This window comes from Dreissena polymorpha, chromosome 7, assembly GCF_020536995.1.
Source record: "Dreissena polymorpha isolate Duluth1 chromosome 7, UMN_Dpol_1.0, whole genome shotgun sequence".
NCBI classification, from domain to species: Eukaryota; Metazoa; Mollusca; class Bivalvia; order Myida; family Dreissenidae; genus Dreissena; species Dreissena polymorpha.
Genome location: NC_068361.1, coordinates 105958378 through 105965888, shown reverse-complemented (window position 1 = coordinate 105965888; position 7511 = coordinate 105958378).

Genomic DNA, 7511 nt, shown 5'->3' with positions numbered 1-7511 from the left:
TCTTAACATTGTTAACTGGTTGTTTTGTATTTATTACTACTTTTGTGCATTCTTTTGTATTGCCCTCTTTATGTTAACTTTCAACATATATATTATATCCAGTAATTGTAGATATCAGATATTTTGTGATGTAAATGTGTAGGGCTCTAGTTACTTGTCACACCCATTTTCATTTCATAATGCCTTAACACTGATATAGGATATTAGTGATTTTTGATTATTGTATTAATGTAAACTTATTCTTTATGGTGATGAAAGTGTCATCCTTTATTTTCACAAAGATCCTATTATCATCAGTAGTGTTTTTTGTAAAGAACTTGAAAATTGTATTAAATGGTTAGTGGATAACAAACTGTCTTTACACCTAAAAACTGAATGTATAGTGTTTGGTTCCAAAAGAAAATTATCTTAACTTCATAATTTTAATGTATAATGTAATGATCACACTATTGTTTCTCAATCATCTGTTGAACACCTTGGTTCAATATTCGACACTGATCTTTCTGCTACATCTATTGTTAATAATATTATTAAAAAGGTGAACTCAAGAATAAGTTTTCTTCAGGGACGTAGCTAGCATTTTTTGAGCTGTAGGCCCGAATATGTTACATAAAAACGGGGAGTGTGTGCGGGGGTCCTTCCCCGGAAATTGTTTAAATCCTATAACGCCTGTGGTGAGATTTAAAGCATATCTAAACAAATAATAAGGTAAGAAAATATAAGACTTTGGCCTGTATTTCTTTGATATTTTACTGTTTTATCTCAATGTCAGAGAACTAAATTTTACTGTATTATCTTTATACCAGAGAACTAAATTTTAAAACAATATGGAACAGAGAAACATTTAAAATTGTAACACTCACTTATTCACAAGTCAAACCATGGGAATTCTTTCCAATAATACTGTCTGCATGTCTATATAGAAAGAAGTAGAGTTGATAATTGGAAGATATGTCCTTTGAACAAGACCAGCATCCATTGCCTGAGGAAACCTGTCAATAGGAAATGCAGATTTCTTACACCTCACCACAATCAGGGTCAACATTTTAATGCGTTTTTCGAACTTGAAGCAATTTAATTTTTTCATGTTTCAAAAACAATTGTAGGCCCGGGCCTGCTGTGCCTAATAGCAGCTATGCCCCTGTTCTTGTATAGACAAAACCACTGTTTAAATATGGAATTAAGAAAATTGTTATGTAACTCATTGGTTCAATGCCATTTTGGCTATGCTAGCTCTTCATAGTACAATGGTATTAGTAACCAGTTAAAAATAGATTACAAGTTGTACAGAATAAAGTTGTTAAATTTTTTCATGGATATTACTATAGAACATCTTTGAAAGTTAAAGACAAAACAGAGTTAAGCAATTAACACTCAACCTTGTTTATAAAATTGTTAACAAGAAATGTCCTTCTTACATGACCTTTTTTGTATAATAATTTTAGTTTAGTATATATATATATATATATATATATATATATATATATATATATATATATATATATATATATATATATATATATATATATATATATATATATATATGTATATATATATATATATATATATATATATATATATATATATATATATATATATATATATATTATATATATATATTACTGTTGTTCAAATAAGTCATCAATTACTGTTCTTCAAATAAGTCATCAATAAAGTATTTGTATGTACATTTAAATGTGATGGCAAGATAGTAGTATACATTGTGTACATTGTGTAACTAATGCTCTCTAATAATATATGCTAATTACTATTTAATCTCAAGACTATAGTCTCAAGTTTAAATGAAAGATATTTTTATGCATATTAATGCCACCATTTTTGTACATTTTCCACCCATCTATAGGGCCCCATTTGAAATAAGTTGAAAACCTTTCATGGGACATCCTGATGTATATATATCATGTCTTGATTTCAACATCTTGTAACTACTTGTTAATTCAGTTCTCTGCCAAATACACTGACTATTTACTTGTAACTGAATTTAAATGATTAACTTTGACTGTGATATTCAAAATGTGATATATCAATGCATTGTGATCCAAAACCTGTGATAATTGTTTTCCAATTGTTAAATGTTATACATTGACTGTATTGTATGATCTGTACTTGTATGACATATATATATATATACACATGCATGAATAAATCAACATTTAGAAAAGTGTGACTGACACTGTTTCCAGACATATTACAGTTAAATTACTTCATGTCAGTGATGGCAGTCAGGGATGGAAAAAATCTTTTTACAATTGTTGCCTGCATTGTCGATCATATTTAGTGTTTTTGTTTCCCAGCTTAAGAGTACCGACCCAAAACCATGGGCATGCCTGTGATATGTGTCTTAAAGTTTCATAAAAGATAAATAATATAAATTTTAACAACACCACTGCTCAGTTTTTACATTTCCAATACAGTATGTCTTATTTTGAGAGGCCATTCTGAATTGAGTTCATTTCCAAGGACAAAGTTATGCCTTAATATATTAATATTACCAAAGTGAACATTGTTACACTGTCCCTAATTTTAATGGCACTGTATTGTTTAAGGCTCTGAAAAGCTGGTTGCCTGGCCGGGATAACAACATCTGGAATTAAAATGCCTAGGATAAAATATAAACACTATCTGCCAGAAGTACTGTATGGTTGCCTTCATCAAATGTACAGAAAGAATCGTTTTTCAAATTCAATCAAGCCCCACTTATTCCATTCCATGAAACCTTTCAGGTGTCTCAAAACTGATAATAGCCCCACTGAGGGCCATATGGCTATGGTCCATATACAGTTTGTGACTGCCTGGCTGGTCACTATAATGCCATTGGGACCAACGTGGAGTTTACTATTTCTTATATTACACCGAAGAGTTTTCTCTGTACCACTGTACAGTGTTGTACGATTGTTTATGGTATAGAACATAAACATATTGATTAAATCTCAACGTTTGTCGCCTGCTGCCGAACATCAGCAATGTTGCAATGAATATAATATAAGAAATACTGATTCTTTTAAGTTTGAATAATGTTGTTGTTTTCACTTCAATAAACAACTAAATGGTTTTCTTAACATTTTATTAAAATTTGAATATTTTGCATGCAATTATACCTAATTTTAAACAATAACATTAAAAAATATTCTATTATATTTATCCTTAAAGATATTGGTCCTTATATATCTATATTATCGGTTGATTTAGTGCAAATTTATTGGTGTGTAACCCGAACTATATTTTCGGTGTAATATCTTCCGCCTAGAGGTGTTAGACATATCCTTCCACCAAATACACCCGAGAGACGATCGCCGTTATGGCGGAATTGTCCGAGGAGTCCCGATTGATCAGGTTAAGCATAGTACAATGTAACCTAACTGGAAATCAAGAACCGTAACTCATCTAACTTTTCAAATTAATTATGAAAATATAAAACGATGAGCGGGGTTGGGAGGTGGGACTCACCGATAGCAGGTAAGTATTTAATTATTAAAATGAATTTTACTTAAAAAAAATGTTTTAATATCATTAATAATTACCTGCTATCCCTAGCTGATTTTGTAGCTATGGTGGGAGGTTCTCGTATTTTTTCCCATCACAGCAAAAAACCTATTATCAGGTTTTTCAGCCAGAGATATTCGCAATAAGTCCTCATACAATCTTCGTTAGTACTATATTGTACTTAGTTTCTGGATAGAACGAGTATATTACGCCATGAAAGAAACTACTGTTTGAGTAACCACAAGAGGACCCAATCTATATAAATTGTTCTGATGACACTGAAGAGAACGAAGATAGAATGAGGAAAAGGTGGTCGGTTTCCTCCAAAAAGCAGCTTGAAGCATTTCAGAAAGTGAAACATTATTAATATACACCCACAAAGCCGAAAGAGCTCTTAAATCATGCGGCCTAATCTTAAAAAGGGATAAATCCCTAGATGAGAGAAATGAATACGCCTTCTTAATAGTCGAGGCTACCCAACGATAATTCGAAGCCTCAGACACATCCCCCCCCTTTTAATGGAATGAAAAGTCTTTTACGAGAACCTCGAATAGACTTTACTCTCAATATAGAATTTTAACGTCCTGACTGGGTAAAGAATTCTATCATTATCATCTTCATGTCCACAAATATAGAAAGATTTGGAACTTTGAAGGGTTATAAGCCATAAAGGGGAGTTGATTTTAAGCAAGGAATCCTGGCTAACATAACAAAATTACAGATCGAATGGTAAAAACCATAATAAGACGGAAAAAAACAGTCTTAAAATATATATTGGGACTGTTAATAAGCCCGATGAAACAAAGGTTCATAGGAAGCTCATTAAGCAACCCAATAACACAAGCCAAACCTATTAAGAAGGTAATTAAACGAAAAACATTATGTTGACGTTTCATAGCTTGGATCAGTATAAATATGTCTCTCTGAGATATGAAATTGACCTGTGAAGATGGTTTCCTGAAACTAATTGTACAGGAGATTACAAAAAAAGGTCGTAAAACCATAATCCCATGGTTCATTAATTAGTTTCCATGAAATTATGGCACAAACTCACCAAGAAGGCAAGATATTTACAGTTATGTAAAGTGGACGAATGTATAACAATCGCACACCGTGCTGGATCGATTTCTGTGAAATGCATTATTGACGTTATTCAGTATCAAACTGCGATCTACGATCGCATTACGATTACTATTAGCGTTCGATGATAAACAACGTTTTCCGATTAACTTTGCATATACATCCACGCCATTGTAAACATAATGCTGCGCATGCGCAAATTATATTCCATTAAATCCAACGGAAAATAATTCGACAGAAAGAACTGCAAGACAAAACGTCCATCAGGGCGTTGAGACGACCTGGTATGTGTAAGACGATAGAGAATTTTTTTGCAAATAATGAAAAAGTTCCTGGTTTCCAGACACAAAGAGTGATAAAATGTTCACCTCTGTGTCTGGAAGTAAACAACGACCGATGTGTGTTAGTTGAAACGTCGGTTTATTGTCGTTTCATCTAATCCCCGTTTTGTCTAACTTGTCGGTAATAACAGATGTGAAGTCTTTTCGTCAAACCGATGAGGTCAGTTCGTCTATGTGTGAATTTGTATTGTTATCTGGTTCACAATATGGCCTTCGTTTGCAATTACTAACTAGAGTAATTATTAAAGACGTTATTTACTCAAAAGCACGCGTGGCTTGTGTTTGTGAGTTGTTTGGTATCACAGCTTTTGAGTTGTTGTTCGCACATCGGTGTTTTTGGGGTATAAATAAAATGTTTCACAAAGGAAAAGTCACATCAGATGTGTTGTCTGTTGACACAATACACAAGAGTCTCGAAAATGTGACTGGAAAACAGATACAGCTAGAAAGACCGTTCGCATTTCTAGATTGTTGATATATAGATGTGATTCCTGATGAGACCACAACCCCGAAACTGTCAGACTGAGTGGTTCCAGATGAACACCCTACCCTTCCTTGATCGCATACGTTATAAGATACAAAGACGGTTTCGGAGGAAAAAAGGGGCACTCCTGTCAAGAGAGTCTACTCGTCTAGCCACCATTGAAGATGTGGTATTAACTCCGGAAGAATTGGAATCTGTGATAACATATTGTCCGGAAACCATTTCCAACAAACTGAGAGGTTTGTAGCTTCTAGTCCGTTCATTATGTTAGGATCAGATAAATCCTAAGGCACATTCCACAGTTCTCCTAGTTTGGAATGTGTATTAGCTGATTCCAACGATTGAAATACTGGTAAGACAGTAGAACCAATAGGAAGGCGTGTATCAATGCGAGAAGCATCATTAACAAGCCTGTTGGAATCAATATTAATGACTATTTTTCGTGATTGAGATTGTCGAATAGTAGACATCTCCGCAGGTATTGGGCAATAATCATCACTAAGATTTGAAATATCATTCATAAATCCGATTAATTGATTACAATTTTTGATCCGTGACATCATTGGAATCTGCCTCTGAATCGGCTTCATTGTCTACAACACCAGAAGTGTGTACATAATCAGCGGAAACAGAATGGAAAAACTAGGCCTAGTATCATGTACCAAATTGCGAGTATCTGATAATGATGAATGACCATCCACCAAATCAATCATCTGATAATTAAAACCAGAAGAATATGGTAAATTATCAGGATTGATCGGTACGAATTGCCCAGACGAATATTGAAGCCCTATCGTGTCCAGATTCGACGGTGTTGGAGCAAGAGGTACCTAAAAAATAGCGTAGCCGATATCCGTAGAGCAGAGTAAGTATATGTAGTGGTGAGACAAAAACCATACGACAAAGTCTGCGAAAAAGTACCAGTCTTGCAACCTTTGTTAATGTTAAACTGGAAACTGTATCTGGTACATAGGGTACCTCAACATTACAATCCGAGACAGGATAGTAATGTGTAAGATACGAGTAGTCAGAGCGAGACTGTCTACGTTAAGCATGATGACGAGCTTATACCTGCAAAACCGAGAAATAGATCGGATGCAATGGAAACGACGTCTCGTAGAGTAACGTACAGTCTCGAGATGATCGGAAACGATCAAATTGACGCCGTAATTGAGGGTTACTCGATAAAGGAGATCGTGTAAGACGTCTACATATTTGTCGGTACTAGTTGACGACCCAGATGCCTTAAAAGAAGAAGAGGATAATAATCCGATGATGAATATCGATGTCTGTTCTTGATCGATGACCGGTGCCCGGTAGTATTGACCGGTGACCGGTAGTATTGACCAGTGACCGGACCGATACCACGGACCGGTGATCGGTGACCGGACCAGCCCAGGTGAGTTACCCGGTGATGTACCGGTCATGCTATGACCAGTGTTGTCCTCGGGCAATGGCCGTATGGCGTCTGTAGTCCTTGACCAATGCCATCGAGCATAAACCGGCTGATGGTTGTCACCATATTGTCTGATATTGATCGACTTTGTAAAGAAGTTAGCATAGTAAGATCTCCATCATGCCCTATATCCGGTGAATGATGTTGCCATTCTCGTCCGTAGAAAGTGGTAGGAATGATAGGATTATCCTCCGATATCGAATAATGACTATCCGCAAAGTCAACACACTGATAATTAAAGCCGGAAATAGACGGTGAATTATCAGAAGTGAAAGGTACATAATTCCAAAGAAATCTTGAACCATGTGTCACGCATAGACGGTATAGCAGCCGGGGGTTCCGACTAGGAATAGAAGTAGATGCCCTCGGTGCAGATAAAACAGCCGTTGTGGTGAGATGAACACTAGAATAAAAAGGCTGTGAATTCGGATCAGTCACTGCAACATGTGTTAACATCATACTGGAAACTGTTGCATAGGGTATGGCGACATTACATTCAGAAATACAATAGTAATGTGACCGGTCATAAAAGTCGGAACGACAATGCTTCAATGAAGCTTGTCTACGACCTTTATTCCTGTAATGCCGTGATCTAGAACAGCTACGATGGCGAGAGCTAGAACGGCTACGACGGTCATAACGTATC